Source organism: Pongo pygmaeus, chromosome 4, assembly GCF_028885625.2.
Source record: "Pongo pygmaeus isolate AG05252 chromosome 4, NHGRI_mPonPyg2-v2.0_pri, whole genome shotgun sequence".
NCBI lineage: Eukaryota > Metazoa > Chordata > Mammalia > Primates > Hominidae > Pongo > Pongo pygmaeus.
The window spans coordinates 23,525,681-23,546,464 of NC_072377.2; the positions used below are offsets into that span (position 1 = coordinate 23,525,681).

At 34.6% G+C, this 20,784-nt stretch overlaps 1 long non-coding RNA gene across 10 annotated transcripts in view; it reads left to right on the forward strand.

Annotated features, from left to right (window-relative positions):
- Positions 1–20,784, forward strand: part of LOC134739581 (uncharacterized) — a 34,851-nt gene continuing 14,067 nt past the window's right edge. For 6 of the 10 annotated variants that reach the window (XR_010126376.1, XR_010126368.1, XR_010126367.1 and 3 more), the window contains exons 1-3: positions 1–152; positions 816–913; positions 20,540–20,694. This is a non-coding gene — a long non-coding RNA (uncharacterized LOC134739581). Of the gene's footprint in view, positions 153–815; positions 914–10,236; positions 10,310–18,503; positions 18,657–20,129; positions 20,276–20,539; positions 20,695–20,784 lie in introns of all 10 variants that reach the window. The other 4 variants (XR_010126374.1, XR_010126375.1, XR_010126372.1 and 1 more) reach the window with 3 other exon arrangements.

Sequence of the window (20,784 nt, forward strand, 5' to 3'; positions counted from 1 at the left end):
GATCAGCAAACTTAGCCTCCTGACCTCCATCTTTCTCCCATGCTAGATGTTTCCTGCCCTCAAATCTTGGACTCCAAGTTCAGTTTTGGGACTAGGACTGGCTTCCTTGCTCCTCAGCTTGAAGATGGCCTATTGTGAGACCTTGTGATCATGTGAGTTAATACTCCTTAATAAACTCCCCTTTGTATGTACATTTATCCTATTAGTTCTGTCCCTCTTAAAGAACCCTGACTAATACAGTTAGTATTTCAAAATTAATTCATAAGTACATGATATGGTTTGACGCTGTGTCCCCACCCAAATCTCACCTTGAATTGTAATTCTCATAATCCTCACATGTTAAGGGTGGGACCAGGTGGAGGTAAATCGTGGGGGCTGTTCCCCCATGTTGTTCTCATGATAGTGAGTGAGTTCTCAGGAGATCTGATATTTTGTTTTGTTTTGTTTTACATTTTTATTTTGAGACGGAGTTTCGCTCTTGTTGCCCAGGCTGGAGTGCAGTGGCGTGAGCTCGGCTCACCACAACTTCTGCTCACCGCAACCTCTGCCTCCCGGGTTCAAGCGATTTTCCTGCCTCAGCCTCCTGAGTATCTGTGATTACAGGCGTGTGCCAATGTGCCACCACGCCCAGCTATTTTTGTATTTTTAGTAGAGACGTGGTTTCTCCATGTTGGTCAGGCTGGTCTCAAACTCCCGACCTCAGGTGATCTGCCTGCCTCAGCCTCCCAAACTGCTGGGATTGCAGGAGTGAGCCACAGCGCCTGGTCGATTGTGTTACATGTTTTATAAGTGTCTGACACTTCCCCTGCTTACAGTTCTCCTTCCTGCCACCCTGTGAAGAAGCTGCCTTGCTTCCTCTTCGCCTTCTGCCGTAATTGTAAATTTCCTGAGGCTTCCCTGGCCATGCTGAACTGTGAGTTTAACTTTCTTTTATAAATTACCCAGTCTTGGGTATGTCTTTATTAGCAATGTTAGAATGGACTAGTACAGTATACAAAGTTAGAAAACGAAATAAATTAGAAAATTAGATCTTTAATAAAGACACTCAAAATCAATAAATGCAATGTAATCATAACATATTCTGTCTTAGATCTGAATTTTTACTCAGTCACATAATGTAGACATTGACTGCTAATAGCACCAAAAAGGTGGTTAAATTTTATTGAGAGATTTAGGAAAATGAAAATAAAGTTATGTGTACAGGCAGTGGCAAATTTAAGATATTATAGACTTCATTCTACATTAACATCAATATATGAAGCACGTAAAAAAGAGCAAGAAATGGTGGTGAATTGGAAGTATGAAAGCAAATAGCAGATAACCTTAATGACTTAAAAGGGATTGTAAGGAAAATAAATTTAGAATGAGGAGTGATAAATGAGAATGATTGTTACTTGTAACTTCAGGACAAACATTACTTTTTAATTTTTTTATTCTAAGTGTACATTTATGTAATATAAATGCTGCATATTAACTAAAATAATTAAATGTTAGCATTTAAAGTTCTATTTTATTATGGTTTTTATTCACTTTTGAAAGGATTGCAGAAGAATTTGAATAAAATAAATACAGTGGTGCTATAACATCAATGAACATGATATTTTTCTGTTATTAATACTATGAGAATGCAGAGTTATCCAATGAGTTATTAAAAAAAAAAGAAATAAAAACCCAACAAGGAAATGTATTTATTTCTAGACTAAGATTTTTTAAATGTTATAAAATTGTTCCAGCAATGGATTAACATTGACCAAAAAAAAAAAAAAATCTAGATGAAGAAAAAAAGACTTATTGAACATAAGTGAGAAAAATGTGAAATGTTTATATGTATATACTAGCCATAATTTGATCTATTGTTTCAAAGGCAAAAGACATGAAAATATAGCCATCAATTTTTTTATTTTAATTTTAATTTGCAAGTAAAAATTATATGTATGCAAAAGATGATTTTTTAAAAATCATGCAAAAATGATTTTAAAAAATATGTATACTTTGTGGAATGGCTGAATTAAGCTACTTAACATATGCATTACCTCACATACTTACTGTTTTGTGTGTGTGTGTGGTGAGAACACTTAAAATCTATTATTAGCAATTTTCAAATATAAAACATATTGTTATTAGCTGTAGTCACCATGATGTAAAGTTGATATCTTGAACTTATTCCTCCTGCCTAACTGGAATTGTGTATCCTTTGATGAATATGTCCCCAGTTCCCTCAATCGCAGCCTTTGGTAAACACCATTTTACTCTCCATCTCTGTAAGTTTCACTTTTTTCCACTACATACGTAAGTGAGATCATATGGTATTTATCTCTCTGCACCTGGCTTATTTCAACTTAACATAATAACCTTCAGGTTTACACATGATGTTACAAATGACAGAAATTTATCCTTTTTTTAAGGCTGAATAGTATTCCATTGTGTATATATATAACACTTTCTTTATCCGTTTATCCATTGACAGACACTTATTTGATTTCGTATTATGGCTACTGGAGATAATGCTGAAATGAACATAGAAGTGCAGATATCTCTGCAACATACTGATTTTAGATCCTTTAAATATATACCCAGCAATGGGATTGCTGGATCATATGGTAGTTCCATTTTCAGTTTTTTGAGAAGCCTTTATACTGTATTTGATAATAGCTTTATTAATTTACATTCATACCAACAGTGTGTGAGGGTTCCCTTTTCTCTATGAATCACCAACACTTGTTATCTTTTGTCTTTTTGATAACAGTTATTCTAACAGGTGTGAGGTAGTATCTCATTTTGGTTTTAATTTGCATTTTCCTGATGATTAGTAATGTTGAACATTTTTTTCATATACCTGTTAGCCATTTGTTTGTCTTCTTTTGAGAAATGTCTATTTAGGTCCTTTCCCAATTTTTAAAGTTTTCTTACAAAATTGAGTTATCTGAATTTCTTGTTTATTTTGGATATTAGCCCCTTATCAGATATATGTATTGAAAATATATTCTCTCATTCTGTAGGTTGTCTCTTCACTTTTTTTTTTTTTTTTTTTTTTGCTCTACAGAGCTCTTTTGTTTGATATAATCCCATTTGTCTATTTTTGCTTTTGTTTCCTGTGCTTTGATATCATGTCAAAAATGAATTGCCCAGATCAATATCCTGGAGCTTTTTCTCTAAGTTTTCTTCTAGTGGTTTTATAGTTTTAGGTGTTACATTTAAGTCTTTAATTCATTTTTAGTTGATTATTGTATATGCAGTGATATAATGATCCAATTTAATTCTTTTGCATGTAGATATTCAGTTTTCCCAGCACCATTAATTGACAAGTTTGTCCTTCCCACATGGTGCATTCTTGGCACCTCTGTTGAAAATGAATTTACTCTAAATGTAGGGATTGATTTCTGGGTTCTCTTTTCTGTTCCATTGGCCTATTTTTTTTTTTCAAGTGCCAACTATTAATGATATTTACCAGGGTTTGGGATTGAAGCTAACATATTTTATTATATGTAATACCTAATGTCATATATTTTTTTACAAGGGTGATTTGCATCTCAAAAATAATTGAAAAGTGTTCTAAGAACCAAAAAGGAAACCACAAGCAAATAAAAAATAAGATGTCAAGTCACAGAGATTCTTATAACTGTAAAAAAACCCCTCAAAATTCAGACAGAAAGAATAGACTTAAAAGGAGCAGTAAACAATCCAATAATGATAGATGATCTCCAACTAAAAACCCAGATGTAGCCTTAGACCCTTTCCCTGAATTTTCTGAAGCTCAGTGATAATTCTAGAGGTTGGATACAACAGTGAGGAAAATATATTTAACTAAGAATAGATAGAATTATGTTCTTGTTCTGTCCAAAAGAAATTAAATTGTCATTTAAAAAGTAAAGCAAAACAAATTATTTTCTTACCCACCTCTTTTCTTAACTTAGGGTCATTCTAAGTAAATATTATTCAGTCTGATCTGTTGTTATTAATTCAGGTGTATCAATAATGAATACATTCAGATTTTACATAAATAAAGCTATAAATGGTTACAATAAAATATTCTGGATATAAACTCAGGCAGGGTCTGTGTCAGGTTAAAATTTCCCTGAATTTGTATACTTGTAAAAACAAATATAATTTATCATTTATGTGCTAGCAATTAAATTATAAAATATATATCAGTATTGTATATGATATATTGTATATGATATATGAAAGACTGTTTTATGAAGTACCCCAGGATAACCTGGTTTCATCGTTACATATGCTAAATGTGATGCTACAATTAGCACACTTGGTAATTCAGGTAATATTTTAATTAGTCAGGCTAAATATCTACATATAGGGTAAATACTGCTGTAATAGTCGCACTATGCCCAGTAATTATAATTTATGAAACAAGTAAAAAGAAATATTTTAATATAAAGAATGCAGAGTTACCCAATAAGTAATAGAAAAATAAAGTGAGAGAAATCAGAACCCCACAAGGAAATTTATTCATTTCCAACCCAATAATCTTTTTTTGCTCAAGGATTCTAAGTTCTAGTAGATTTTTTGAATGTTATCATGCTATTGTAAAAACAAGAGAATGTGTCTTACATTTGAATGTGTCTCACAAAGCATTTATTCATTGTAATGATAATCAAATATATAAGCATTTTATATTTGTTTCTGATATGCATTAATAAATGTTTTGTACAGAAATACACTATTGTGTTCGCTTGCTCAAGAAACAAATTTTTAAAAGTTATGGATACGGCCAGCACTGGCAATGTAAATGTTTTATATACAAAATATGTAGATTTTTATGGCTACTTTTTTATTTAGTTAATCTCCAAAAATATGTTTCTTCATCTTCAGATTCTACATTTCTGAAAGATCCTATAGGGATCAAGTTTAGGAATCTATATATACTACAAAACAGTTACCAATACTACAGATTTGGCATAATTATAATATATGTAGAAGAGAAATCAGTTTCATAAAATTCCTAAATGGTAGTTGGAAAATATAAGTATTTAGACAAATATTTATTTGCTTATTACTGAGGACTACTCATAACTTGTTTTTTGGGATGGCCAATGAATAATCATGTATTGTTACACCATTGACACCTCTTAGCCTTAGAATGTATAATGGCACATATAATTTTAATGAATTAGGGAAGTGTCCAGTATTGTGTTTCAGAAATGGTCAAGAAATTGCATTCTTCTAAGAGGTCAAGGAAGATGATGGTTTACAATTATTTGTTGGATTTAGCAATACGGAAATGATTGGTAGCCTTAGCAACATCTATTAAAACAAAAGATTGATATAGAAAAACATCACAGAAATGATAAGCAAAATAATGACAAAACTAATATAATGTTTTAGGTAGAATTCTCTGCCATCGTGCACAAGCTCTGCCCTTTCAGTGTAAATGAGGCCTGTAAATATGATGGGAGAGTCATTTCCATATTATTAGGTTATATCATATGACAAAGGTAATGAAGTAATCACACCAGTGATGACATTATACAATATGTCATTAAATTATGTCAAATAAGACTATGGTTTACCCTTGAACAACACATGTTTAAATTGTAAGTGTCCACTTACACATAGATTTGATTCTGCCTCTGCCACCCGTGAGTCAGCAAGACTACCTCCTCCTTTTTCTCCTTCTTCTCAGTCTACTCACCTTGAGGACAACCAGCATGAAAACCTTTACGAAGATCCACTTCCACTTAATGAATAGTAAATATATTTTCTATTCCTTATGATCTTTGCAATAGCATTTCTTTTCTCTAGCTTACTTTGATATAAGAGCACAGTAACGGCTTCACGTGGTGGCTCACACCTGTAATCCCAGCACTTTGGGAGGCCAAGGCAGGTGGATCACAGGGTCAGGAGGTAGAACCATCCTAGCCAACATGGTGAAGCCCCATCTCTACTAAAAACACAAAATTAGCTGGGCGTGGTGGCGGGTGCCTGTAGTCCCAGCTACTCAGGATGCTGAGGCAGGAGAATGGCGTGAACCCCAGAGGCGGAGGTTGCAGTGAGCCGAGATCACACCACTGCACTCCAACCTGGGCAACAGAGCAAGACTCTGTCTCAAAGAAAAAAAAAAAAGCACAGTAAATTAAGTGGAATTATATATAACATACAAAACATGTGTTAACTGTTTATATTACTGATAAGGCTCCTGGTCAACAATAAGCTATTAGTAATAGCCTATGATGTAATACAGAAATAGTGAACTATAAAGTACATAATACAAATAATAAATAACTCATAAGTTTCCAGAGTAGGGAGAATCAATTGCTCAGGTGGAAAATAGAAAAAGAAATAAGCCTACAATTAATTATTAAATGAGTAAAGGAAGACAAAGTGGGTGCCTTGTCTTTGTCTGCTTGAGATTTAATGTGGAGATAGGCAATATAAAATTAGGCAAAACTTCTTTGGATAGTTTTGAAGAGATATTTGCAGTGACCTAGAGGGACTAAATCAACTACCTAATAGGAGCAGAACAGAAGTAGCAAGAATCAGAGAAAATATCTCATACATTTTAAGCTGAAATTCTGAAGCCCTAATGATTTTTGTTTAGCATGAGAAGACAAATATGAAATATGCCAGTGTGCTAATGTAATGGGCACTATAATACACCATTAGAAATTTCTTTCAGCATGGAAGGACTTTTGTCCCAGCTACTAGGAGTGAAATTGGATGTCATGCCTAAAATTTCATCTCACTATTGCCCTTTGCTTTAAAAAAGTAATTTTGCCCAATTTCTCATCCATTTCTGCATCCAGTGATTGGTCACTGTGGATATATAAAAATCCGATCTCTTCTCTCAGTATGACATATCCTTAAAGTGCCTTTCAGTTTTTAATATCCCTGCAAGGTCAGCTGAAACTTTTATTTGTACTACATTGCTGTCCAACTTCTTTCTCTGCCCAGTCATGCTTTCATTTCCTCCCCTCAGAAGTTGATCACTAGAGCACTCCCCAATAAATACATGGCATGCTGATTCTTCTGTCAAAGCATATGCTTCCTTGGGAAACATATTTATCAATGTTTCTAGAATTGGTCTGAGAAAGCAGACACTAATTGAAGGGTGGTAATGAGGCCTTCATTGTTTGAGGGTCAAGCATAAATAGTGCTTATTTCTGCTAAGAGCTAGCAACATATTTGTTAAAATTCTCACTAGTGGTGAAATGTGATGATATACCACTGGGAGAAAATGCACTAGCACTTGTTCCATGTTTATCATTTGAAAAATATGGGGGAGATAGCAATTATAAGGAAAATGGAAATAGATGGATGTTGGTGAAGAGAAATACACTACAAGGCCAAGGATGATTAATCATTAATTAAAGGCTTTATGTAATAGTACATAGACAAAGCTGGCAGCTTATTAAGAGCATCCATCAGCAAAATAGCAAAGTTCAAGACAAGACCACTGAGTTCCAAAGAAATGTAAGCATTTATGTTATGCTTGTGTCCAGGCTTTAAATAGGAAAGAATGGAATGCTCTGATAGGAGATAGAGGCATCTGGGCACTGAACATTCTATACTCTCGAAAACTCAGATTATCTTGAATCCTCTGAATCTGAATAAAAGGCTCATTCCTTCTTCGTTGTGTATAGCAGACCTTCCTTACATGAATAAAACACAGAGGCCTCTGCCCTGAAAACCAAAACAGAGTTTCCTCAAAATCTGCCTCCATTAGCCTTCTGCCTGTAAGTACCATAATTAGCATTAAGCCAAAATGTGATCTGTCTGGTGAAATGCTGAGTCTATTAACGGCGCAAGAGACCCTTAAAGAAATATAGAAATATAGATACTGGACACGGTGGCTCACACCTGTAATCCCAGCACTTTGGGAGGCCGGGGCGGGCAGATCACCTGAGGTTAGGAGTTTGAGGCCAGCCTGACCAACCTGGAGAAACCCTGTCTCCATTAAAAATACAAAATTAGCCTAGTGTGGTGGCACATGCCTGTAATCCCAACTACTCAGCAGGCTGAGGCAGGAGAATCGCTTGAACCTGGGAGGCGGAGGTTGCAGTGAGCTGAGATCACGCCATTGTACTCCAGCTTGGGCAACAAGAGCGAGATTCCATCTCTCTCTATATATGTATAGATATAGATATATGCTTCACAGAGTGTATCACCCACCCAAGGACCCTAGAATACAGTGCAAACGTGATGAAGATATGTCTTTAAAAACTTAGGGAAATAAATGGCCGATGTTAAGTTGAGTAGAAGTAAAAGATTTTTACACAAAGACTGGAAGTATGGATCAAAGTGTTCAAAGAACAAGACTTATCAGATTGATTATACTATGGAAGATTGCACTACTCACCAGTTGACTACGTTGTCAGGAAGGGTACAGGAGATATTCTAGTGACCAAGGTAATAAAGAATGGTAAGAGGGATTGTAGCATCCTTTAGAAGTCTGATGATCAACCTGCAGCTGGGGTCCAAGCCTGGATGGTATATTCTGTAAGTTTTATATTTATATATACTTATACCTATATTTATATATCCTTTAATTAAATTTATGTTCCATTTGTTCTTGATTAGAATTCAGACCTACATTTTTTCTCCTGGATCCCACCAGCACGTGTTGGCTAGGTTGTACAACTCCTTAAGGGATAGAAGTAGGAGATGCCATTTTAGAACTTGGTTTATTGAGTAATAAAGATGATACAAAACTGAAATTACAGAAGCCAGGTGGTAGCACTTAACTGACAGATTAAAGAAAACACAATAATCATGAGTGGCAAGGCTGGCGTCTCAGTTATGGGTATACGATCCTCAGAGAGCCAATGCAGGTGCTTAATTAAGAAACAGCATCCCTAGGGAAAAGATAAGTGGTCTTCCAAGAAGAAAACTGATCTATCTGTACAACCTAAACTGTTGATGATCGAGAGGTTGCATAGATCCCTATCAATAAAAGGCATATCTCTTTCCCTGTTTCCATATCTGAGCCAGTTTATAGGCCCATAGTTGATAGGTCCGTGGTTCTTTGTTCCCTGAAAGGATAGCCCTGCAACTTTATGGTGAATATAATGATTTCCTCAGTTTTTCCTCAATGGAACCAGTGGCCATTTGCTTGGGCAAGAATATGTTGGGAATGAGAAACACCTCAAACATGGGGAGAATATTACACAGTCAGAATCAATACTAATAGTAGGGAAAAAAGACATTCTCAAGGTTCTCTGTTAGGAAGGGAGACATGTGGTGACTGGTCACTAGTCCTAGCCTAGTTCCACCTCACCTTTGGTTCACTGGTTCCATAGAACTACCTGTTGATTTGTTTCCTAGTGTCTGAAGAACATACTTGGTAGATATCCCAATCTGTGTATTGATTTCTTGGACTATGGGGTAAGACTTATTATCTACAGTAGAAAATGAAAAAGTGGAAGCCTCTAAAATGTCCCACCTTAACTTCTTCCATGGCTGTAAATCAAAAACAATGTTTTTCCTCATGAGAATAAATTATAATAGTGCCACCCTAAAATACATAAAAAGGACGTAAAGATGATGGCCCTTGATATAGCTTGATTTAATTCATCAGACATGCCTCTCTAGAAGCCAAATAGACTCAAGATAATTGCAGTAGACCTTCACAGATTTAAATAAGTAGTATTCTTCATCGCAATTGCTATGCTACATATGTGGCATCTTTGCTGTAAGATAAAATGCCAACTTGATATATGTACATGATGTGCATTTACCTATTGTATGCAGTCTTCTTCATCCCTATCAGAAAGAAGGATTGCTATGGTTTGAATGTGTCCCCCAAAGTTAATGTGTTAGAAACTTAATCCTCAATGCAACAGTGCTGGGAGGTTGAACATTTAAGAACTGATTAGATTATGATGATGGGGCCATAATTAGTGGATTAATGCCATTATCAATGGAGGGGTTTAGTTATCATAGTGGATTTCTTACAAAAAGATGAGATTGCCCATCTTCCAGCTGTCAAGTACTCACTATCTTGTCCTTCTGCCTTCTGCCAAAAATGATGCAGAAAGAAGGCCCTCATCAGATGCCAGCATTTTGAAATGGACTCCCCAGGCCCCAGAACTGTGAGAAATACATTTACATTGTTTATGAATGACCCAATCTGTGATATTCTCTTATAGTAGCAAAAAATGAACTAAGACAAGGATCATAAACAGTTCATTTGTGTAGGGTGAAAAACACTGTATACATACAAATCTTGAACTAGGCCATGGTAAAAGTCCCACTTTGTCTAAAGATAATTGTTCTTTCTAGCTTCCTACAGCGTAGCAAAATGATCCACTATATTGACGACATTATGCAAATAAGATGGGATAAGGAAGAAATGGTAAGTTCATTGGAGGCCTTTTTAAGAACAAATGTGCTACAAAACTCTGAAGTTTCACGGCTGTCACATTTATAAAATGTATAGAAAACCAATAATCTGGAGCATGAAGTTCAATGTAAAAAAAAAATGATTCAATCATTGTATCTAAACTTCCACCATTTAAAAGAATCACAATGTCCTGTGAGACACATTGAGTTGTTAAGACAGTATATTCTACATGGGAATGTTGTTTCAACCCATATAAAAATGTAATAAAAGTTGCTAGAGTTGAGTAAGGCTCAGAGTAGGAAAGGGCTAAGACAAGCTTGGGCCGAGGTATAAATGATATTGGAGATACTAGTAATGGTAAAACATGCTCAATGTGACTTAGGCAAAATGTAGACACCCCAGAGTGCTGAACAAGGCTATGTTAAGTGGCAGAGTATTTATTATATATGTCAAGTGGCATAGTATATGTTATGTATGTTAAGTGGCATATGTTAAGTGGCATATATGTTATACATATGTTATTTATCAGTTATATATAACATAAGCATATATGTTATATATGTGGCATATGTTAATTGGCATATTATGTCAAATATGTTAAGTGGCATATTATATGTTGTATATGTTAAGTGGCATATGTTATATTATATATGTTAAGTGGCATATTACATATCTTAAGTGGCAGAGCCTTTATTCAAAGTGCTGAACATGGCTATGTTAAGTGGCAGAGTATTTATTGTTTTTAAAAATCATTTCTCACTTGGTCCCAGTACACCATACTACTGGGCTTGTCAAAAATGGAACACAAGGCTGTGGTTCATCCAGTGACAACATATGGCAAACTGCCCATTCTGAGCTGGGTTGAGTCACCCTGAATAAGTCACAAGGTTGGTGTGCCCAGCAGCAGTCTACCATAACATCAGACGGGATATATACAGGATTGGGCATGAATAGGGCCTGATGGCACAGCAAGTGGTTTAGTTCCCCATACCATCCTCCATTGATTCACCTGTAGCTCTCCATCAGCTCACACATGTGTTCAGGTCACATGTGTTCACTGAGAGAAGAAAAATAGCAGTTTAAGTTATGTGAACTATGCTTAATTTATCAGGCCTAGAGATATTTGAGTAGGGGACTTTAGTCACACCCACACCCCCCATGCCCAGGGGCAGCTGTTTAAAGGTACTTTGTTCCTGACTAGCAGTCTCACCCATTATCTTCATGTTACTGAAATTTGTGATACAAATAACAATGTGTAGCCCACTAATAACTTATGCTGTTTTAAGGTAAATTATTGGTAAACAACTTAGAATTTGCCTCTTCTTTCTTCTTAAAAACCCAGTTATAACTGTTGCTAATTGGATTGTATATTAAGGGTAACTTAAATCTATGTTTCCAAGTAGCCTTCAGATAAACTCTTTACCTAATCATAATTTCTAATCATTGTTATTTTAGGTTGAGTTTGACAGAGGGAATTATTCTTGATCAGTTGATAGGGGAAAAGTGGCTGAGACTGGTTGACAATAAATTGGCCTAGCACGTGGATAGGAGCCAAAAATGAACTATTGCTGCATAACAACCTCAGTCGAGTGTCCCTGAAGACTATGAACTCACAGGCTATAACAAATGGTTTGGAAAGTAGGTCAAAGCAAAAGACTGGATAACTGGGTCAAGGAGGTATCGAGAAGAGGCATGCCAATGGTCCAATGAAAGCAGGCACGAAGTGGAAGGAAGTTTTGGAAGGCAGCCTTGTAAATCATGCTGAATATAGTAGTGGATGTTGCCATGTGATTTTTGGAAACCTATTCTGCACTGCAACTGCTGAGAGTGCTGCAAGTTACAGCCTTTACTTTTCAGCCCTTTCCTTGGATCACCCATGACCAAAGAACACCAACTTTTATCTAATAACTGATCAATGAAAAGTGATACAAAGGTAGATCTCAATGCCCATCTTAATCAATTCTGAAGGACAACCTCAGGTCCAGAGTTTACTGAGGACTTTCATAAAGCTTTTTTTGAGAATATATGTGTATTACTCAGGATTCTCTAGAGAAACAGACCAATAGGATCTAACTTATCTATCTATCTATTATCTATCTATCATCTATATATGTACATATATAACTATATCTGTCTATCTATACTGAGAATTATAAGGAATTGGCTTACATGATTATGATGGCTGAGCAGTACCAAGATCTGTAGTTAGCAAGCAGAGACCCATTAACACCTGTTTCCAAAGACTGGAAAAGACCTTCACTATTCCTAAAGACAGTCAGGCAGGAGAAGTTCCCTCTTACTCAGCCTTTTGTTCGATTCAATGATTACATGATGGACTAAGGCACACCCACATTAGGGAGGACAAAAGACTTCACTATAATTCAAATATTAGTCTTATCCAGAAACATACTAACAGACACACCCAGAATAATGTTTGGACAAATGTCCTATTACTCCACAGCCCAGTCTAATTGACATACAATATTAACCATTATAATACTACATCCTAACTTTTATTTATACTTAGTCTGGCTTCTTGTCCTAGGCCCATAGATGCTGATGCAGAGCACTCCTCAGATGCTCCCTGCGTGCTCATCCTTGTTTCAGAGTCTGTTCTCAGGGAAGCCAATTTGCAACAGCCAACAAAGCCCCAGGGACAAATAATGCAAAATGGAAGAGAATCTATTAGTCTGTCTTATTATCTAAATATACATTTATCTTAGAAATATATAACATATATACATGGATATAGTGTATATATAAGTTAGAAATAATATATATACAGTATATGATAGAAGCAGAAAACTTAAAATGGTGGAATGTGATTACAACAGGCAAGCCTGGGCTCCTGCTGTTTATCTTTGTCTCTGTCTATCTGTATATTTTTATTTTTTGTCTCCTCTTCTCTTTTTTAAAAGGGAGGTGGTTTGCACAATGGGAGCCATGCAACCTCTGTGGGAAGAGTTATTTTAACGCTGACCTTGGTTAGAATTGCCGTTGTATAGGTAGAAACATAAAGAAATAGCATTTTATACTATTTGTTATCATTGTTGCTTTGTTTTGTTTACTTACTGAAAATAATCATTTTTGTCGTCCATGGGCCAATTGTTCTTAAAGTGTGGGTAGCATAAGCATCATGTGGTAACTTGTTGGAAATGTAAATTCCTGGGTACCACTCTAAGCACACTGAATCAGAAACTCTGAGCATGAGGACAAACAAGCCCTCCGGGTGATTCTGATGAATGCTAAACTTTGAGACCACTGATATAAATAATACACTAATTTCCTCATTATTTATTAGTATTATTTTATAACTGCACTAACTTGTTTTTCCTTACCAAGATAGAATCACACTAGCACAATGATTAAATTATCATTTTTTACTCATCTATGAAAATTTGCAAGTCTAGGCAGAATACTATTATATATTAATTTATGCTCAACATGAAATTTTATTTTTCTGAACAAAAACAATAGAGATTATTATATTTTAATGTAATTAGCAACATTAGTTGAGTTTCCTCAAACACATTGCAAATAATTGTATAATACCTGTTTTTTTGTATTATTTTCCAATTAGTGAATTCTAGCAATAAGGTTTTTTAAAATGGTTCATTATAATACATGTAATTATATTAGGGTAAAGAAACACTACTTTCACTAACTATTAATATTACTTTGACTTACAAAAAAGCAGCAATGCTAATTAAAGGAGAGCAATTTAAATTTTTAGTTTAGTAGTTCAAGTATCTTTGGCACAAAATGGAAACAGGTATAGCTTACAGAGAATTTGGGGCTGGAAATAGTAAAAGTATGCTTTAGTTCCACAGTTCTGATCCTGGGTTAACACTGTATATAACCACTAACAAAAAGGCAGAAAAAAAAAATCAACTTTATTATCCGCTGGGAAAAAAATTCATGCTGTGTTACATCATGAGAAGCCACTACTACTGCATGGTAATTGGCAGCCAATGGTGGGATCCTACTGTGACTAATCCTTGCTATTTTAGAGGTATTTTTCTGAGCCCCCAAATTAATAAAAATTTTAAAAAAACCTTAACACATCATGTTAAATGGTCTTATTGAATCATTACACTGTTTGGGTTCTACTTATTTTTAGAAATGTTACAGAGTAAATCTTAATTCCTTTGATTTTTCCTTTCACACCATGCACTGATGCTTGTATTTCCTCAGGACTCGCTCAGTTACTTTTAATTCTAATCCAACATACATACATTTTCTCAAACCTTAGCAGGAGGGTTATTTTTCCATCCATGTTTTTCCCTTTACCAAGTATTGCTTCATATGTTAAAATATCTTTTCAGGTTTATTCATCTTTTAACACAATTAAAAGGTGAACTACTTTTAATGTAGAGCCTGTGTCTTTGATTTTATTTTTCATTCGTTGTGTTCTTGGTTATTGCTAAAGATCCTTGTTTACATAAAAAAAATTTGTTAAAAAGTAGGTTTGTCTTCATTCTCTCCAAAAGCATTTAATTATTGCGATACAGACATTCTTATTTGTGGGAAGGTGACTGGATTCAGCATTTCTAAAACTGTAATCCAGAAACCAGTTGATCTAACCAGAGAGAAGCAAGAATAGTGGGAAGAGACATCATCGTCATAGTTATAGAGGGGCTCCAGAAAGGCTGTAGTGCAATTAAATAGTGTTTTCTGATGCACAGGAGCAGAAAGGATGTCAAATGCTGTGTTTCACTTCTGATGAATCTGCATGGAGCCCTAGGATCTTTTTGCCATGCTAAATAAGACTTCCAAGGTTTGCACATAGATCTATGACAAAGATTGAAAAATCATAAATAGTGCTGACATAATTATATATATAAATATATAATATAATATGATATAATATAATATAATATAATACATATGTAAATTTTGGTAAACCCCAGGGAAAATAATACATAATTCATATACCCATTTTGGGGCCTCAAAAAATACTTTAAAAATTAAAAAAAATTTTAGCTGTTCCTTATACTGACTTTCTTTCGTAGTAACAACCACCACTCATGTTAGGACCACTGAATAAAATTCCATATGTAAAACATTAAACACATTATAAAGGAAATAAACATCTTAGTAAGAAAACAATATACTGCAAGTTTCAATGATTGGATCAGATCTGTAAAATAGCTTTTACCATAGATGAAAACTTTTTCGAAAACACAAAATATTCTGGGGGGGAATTAGGTTTTATCCCGGTTTAAAGCTGAAACCACTTTAAGGCATGTTGTGGCAATACAGTGATGGCAGGGTGGTTCTGGAAACTGTTAAATCTACAGTGTTCAGGTAATAAAAAGAATATTTCACTTTTTTTTGAGACGGAGTCTCGTTCGGTCACCCAGGCTGGAGTGCAGTGGCGCGATCTCAGCTCACTGCAACCTCTGCCTCCTAGGTTCAAGCGATTCTCCTGCCTCAGCCTCCTGAGTAGCTGAGGCAACAGGTGCTTGCCACCACACCCAGCTAATTTTTTGTATTTTTAGAAGAGACGGGGTTTCACTGTGTTAGCCAGGATGGTCTCGATCTCTTGACCTCGTGATCTGCCTGCCTCGGCCTCCCAAAGTGCTGGGGTTACAGGCGTGAGCCACCGCGACTGGCCAAATATTTTACTTTTTTAAAATAGGCAAGAAATGGCAAAGATGACTACTTAAATATGGTACCAATGCTATGCTACTTTCTTGAAGCAGTGCAGGTATTCTTGATGAGTGTAGAGACAATCTGACTTGGTATATTTTTTGGATCTCATTTATGATTTGGAAGAAAACAAACATTTACCAATAAATTTAGAATCAGAAAGGACTTTGCTAAGTCAGGCCAGTAGTTGCAGACTGCAAGTATTTTTTCTGGTTTCTTTGCCACATTTTTCTGTCATCTCAGCCTTTGGAAAACTACCATCTGGGTCTTCAAGCTGTGTACTTATCAGTGGTAACCACTGTGGATAGCAGAGGCCTTTGAGGCCTTTTTCTGAGGTTACAACTTTGTTGATGGGGCTCATTTCTTCTAAACACTTGTTCCCTTCCTGATCTAACATATATTCTGACCATCTAGTGTTGTGATCAACAGGGATTTGAAGGGTTATCTTGTTGTCAAAGATCGTGACCGTATCAGCCATCTTGAAAGGACCTGGAGTTTACTGTCATCAGTTTCACCAGAATCCACTATTTCCTTGGATAGTTTTTGCATAGACAATGGATCCCTTGTCATAGTAATCTTATGCTAATCTCCTACACAATTTAACTTCTATAGCAAATTTATGTGCTTATCATTCTAAATCTGCATCATTTCAAATGAAGTAAGTATAATTATTTTCACAGTCAATAAATCATATATATTCTGTCACTTGGAGTTGCAATAAGATGGGCTACCTGAAAGTTCCTAAAAGCTTGGAATCCCAAAAAGGCAAAATCTCATTATAATGATTGTAGTCCTGAAAAATTCTGATGTACTTACAAAATGTTTAATCCTGAAAGCAACCTTGATATTCTGTGCAATTCTATATGCTTGCTTTCTGTAGCACAGCGGAAACAATAATGGGCTATTACCTGGAAATTGTTGTGGAGAGGGTAAAATACATATATACCATCAAAGGAAGCATATTGTGGTGTCCAAATTTTTTTTTAAAGTATTTTCTTTTGGTAAACTGGCAATCTTTCTTCTTACACTGAATTGCTTTTTACTATGCACACACATTTCACCTAACTTTTAAGCAACACTCTATTTTCTAATGTATTAGTTATGGAAATAGGATAAGATATTTTGTAATTACACATTATGTTATTATTGTAATACAAAATGTCTTTTTAAATACCAGTAATTCCTGAAGACTGTATTTTTCTCTTCTTGTAAATAACTTAATACATTCAATTCAGATGTCAATCAAATTCATAGTTTAAGTTTAACCACCTTGTCTTTAATGTTCATACTTATTCAATAGATAAAGGGGAGAAATGGTGAAAACATGTATTTTTTAAAACTTAATGAGTTTAAAGAATAAAATAAAAATATTTTTCACGAAGTTTCTGATGCTATTTGTAGATTAAAGAACCCATAAGATATACTTTATTGTATGGAATGCTAATAAAGTGAAAATATCTTTAGCTTGAGGAACATTTGGACTCTGAAGTAGTTTATTTTAAATTCCAGATCAGTCATCATTGCAACACAAGGACCAATAATGCATTAAAGTTCTTTCCTTCCAGAAAGAATTTTGAATGAAGTGTTGTCCAAATGCTAGTAAACAAGATTGGCTGCAATGTTCTCACCAAGAAAAGCAACATTAAAACATGAACCCATGAAGATACATAAATGGCGTTCTTTTTTCTATAATAATGTATGGCTTCATTATACAATGTGCTGTTGAATAAACACCAAGTAAGAGAATAAATATTTAACAATGACTTTGTGTTATTTAATAGAGTGAATAACTGTATCCAATGTAGTTTGATTTTAAGGCTGTAGCCATTTTAATAGAGTATTGGTTTAAATTGAAATCTCAGTTTTAGTAGGCTTATTATTAATTATCAAATCTACCTTGATATGTAGGAACTAAAGCCATTCATTAAAAAAAGTATACATACTTAGAAACTTAAAGGCAAATAATTTTAAACCAAAGTCTGACACTCAAATTATTTATTATAGTTGTATAGGCAATTCCTTGGGTTATTGTATTTTTTTAATACAGTCATATGTGATGGAAGCTTTTCTATATCTTATAAAAAACATTGTTATAGAATTACAGGGGGTAAAATTATTGTCTGCATTAAGCCTTTATTATGATGGATGACAATGAAACTGGGTCAAAGGCAAATTAGTTTGCCAAATAACATGCTATTTGCAATCATGTTGAAAGATGATCCCAGGACTCCTAAATCACAGCGAGTACCATTTGTGCTCACAATTGTAAATGCTATCACTTGAAACGTCTGAAGAAGAAGACTAGGAACAGAATGATAGAATTCCTGTGTATGGGCCAATATTTACGTTAGCATAATAATGTTAACAGGTTTCTCAGCAATCTCTTACCTAAGCACAAAACATTTATAACAAAGTGTTGATAGACCCAGAAATGGAAATCCCTTTGGAAAGCTCAGTGAATGTCAAATTCCAGACAGAGCTAATATATTACAATGAGATCTGAGTCCACCATTTAAACCTCCAATTTTGAAAACACTATATTCATCATTTTTAGAGTTTAACAGTTTCATCACTGTCAAATACGTCATACTAAAAAATGGAACATCAGAATCTTCAAAACACATAGAATTCATTCAATTCAAAAATGAAGCAGTGTTTATTTTAATGCAACCTGGTGGAGCAAACCTTGCTAAACTTCAAGAAAGAGGTAGGTAAAGCACCTGCCAAATGGCAGTTCTATTACTTAGAAAGTAAAAAATCAAAGGGCATTCTCAGAAATGCAGATCCCCAAGATCTAACCACAAAGATTCAGTTTAGAAGTGGGGATCAGGAAACTGCAGGTTTAATAATACATTTCAGGCAATTCTGATGCAGGTGGACAGGGGTCACTCCTTGAGGAATGCTTTGTGATCTCAATCTATTTAAGTCAAAACAATGAGCCCCTAGATGCTACCTATTCCTCCATTTATCAGTTTTCTTTGCCTATTCATACCTATCTTACTCAGGATTTCTGAAAGTGTACATATTTTTAGGATTTCTGAAAGTGTACACATTTTGTAAAGCTGCCTGATAATTGATATGGGCAGTAATTGATGACAGTGTATGATAGAAAGGAAAATTTTTATCTCACATGGAACATAGCAGAGCGAGGTCTATAAAGAGAGATAAGGGCAACATAGAGCCTGAACACATAATACAGAGGGAAATAAATTCATAAAGTATTACAGACATTGAGCAAAGACCTCATATCTACTTTGAAGCAGGGAAACAAAAACCAGAGGTCCTCTCAACTTATCTATTGCAGTGGGTCTAACAGTTTGTGTTAGGAAAAGTAAGTCAGAAGGAGAAGGGAAAGAGATCATAAATTTGTTTTCTACCTCCTCTATTTGATCTAACCTAAATATATGTACATATTTTCATTAGTTTAAAAACTAGTGATAGAAAATATATAATATATATAATAAATAGGCTCCATATACCTAGGTCTAAGAATGTTTTAAACCTCCATATATTATGTGTAGTTCATTGCTTTTCTAATAATCAGTAACACTCAATTTCAAGTGAGTTAAAATGCCTTAATATCATATATCACTTTTAACTTACAAAGTCTTAATATGTGTGTAAAGCACAGTGATAAACACACACAATATATATAACATATATATATGTCAAGTCATGCTTTAAGGTGTTTCTAATTAAGCTAACAAACTATTGAAAAAGACTGTTAAACAATAACAATGTAATGAAATAAACAAGATTTATGTTTAAAATGTTTAATAACAAGTGGTTATTGGCCAATCAATAAATGACATCAACACTTCAAATTCAAATATTAACTAGATGCATATTACTTCACAGTTGTAAAGAATTTTTTTTAAATAAGAGAAAACAATTGTGTGATTTGGAAAAAAATTAAGAAGATTGTAAGAAAAAAAGGACAGTATCAAATTGGAACAGTGGCAAAATAATATGAACAAAATCATAAAATCATTAAAGGGCAATGTATGTTTCAGAAACACATTTTGTGTGGATTGCTGTCATATTGTGTGTGAGTGGCTACAAATGGCCATAAGATCATACTAAATTTTTATTGGATGTTCATATTAGCCTCAGGGGTAGAGAGGGCAAATCCTGTGTGAGGAAGAACGTTTATGGCTCATGTTTTGTATATCCATGGAAGCAAAGTAAAAGAAAACATAAATAAAATGAATGATGAGAGTTACACTTCCTGCTTCTTCACACCCCATCGTTGACCTCCCTAGAAGAGAAAGGATAACTGACTTGATGTGGAAGACCAATTGGGAGAAAGACTGTTTCTCTCTGCAGGTACTTTTCAGTTTCTCTCTTTCATTCCTGTCAACCTCCTGGCAGGCTATGCTCTACTGTTTTTCCAGGACATAAACTTATTGAATCAGGCTTTGTCAAAGGAAGACTTGCAGATTACAATTTAGTTGACTTTAAATAATGAGAAATTGCTTGCATATCCAAGTGGAGGAGTTTCTAAAGTTATTTTAACCAATTAGCATTGTCATTATTATAAGTTACATTTTAATAAACATTTATCTCCTCTCATATTCTTTATTGAATCAGAACTAGAGAAGAATGAAGTAATGTTACATATTGATCCCTGAAAACTGCAACAAAATGAAGGAATAAATTACCCAAGGGCATACATTCTGTAATCCATAAGGACTGAACTTGAGCCCAAGTCTCCTGCTTTTGCTTGGTAGGCAAAGAGATGAAAGGTTTGTGAAGCAATAAATCTATATAAATTACTCACCAAAGATGACTTTATATCCTGCAAAGGCTTCATTCAGGAAAAAAAAATCAGATTT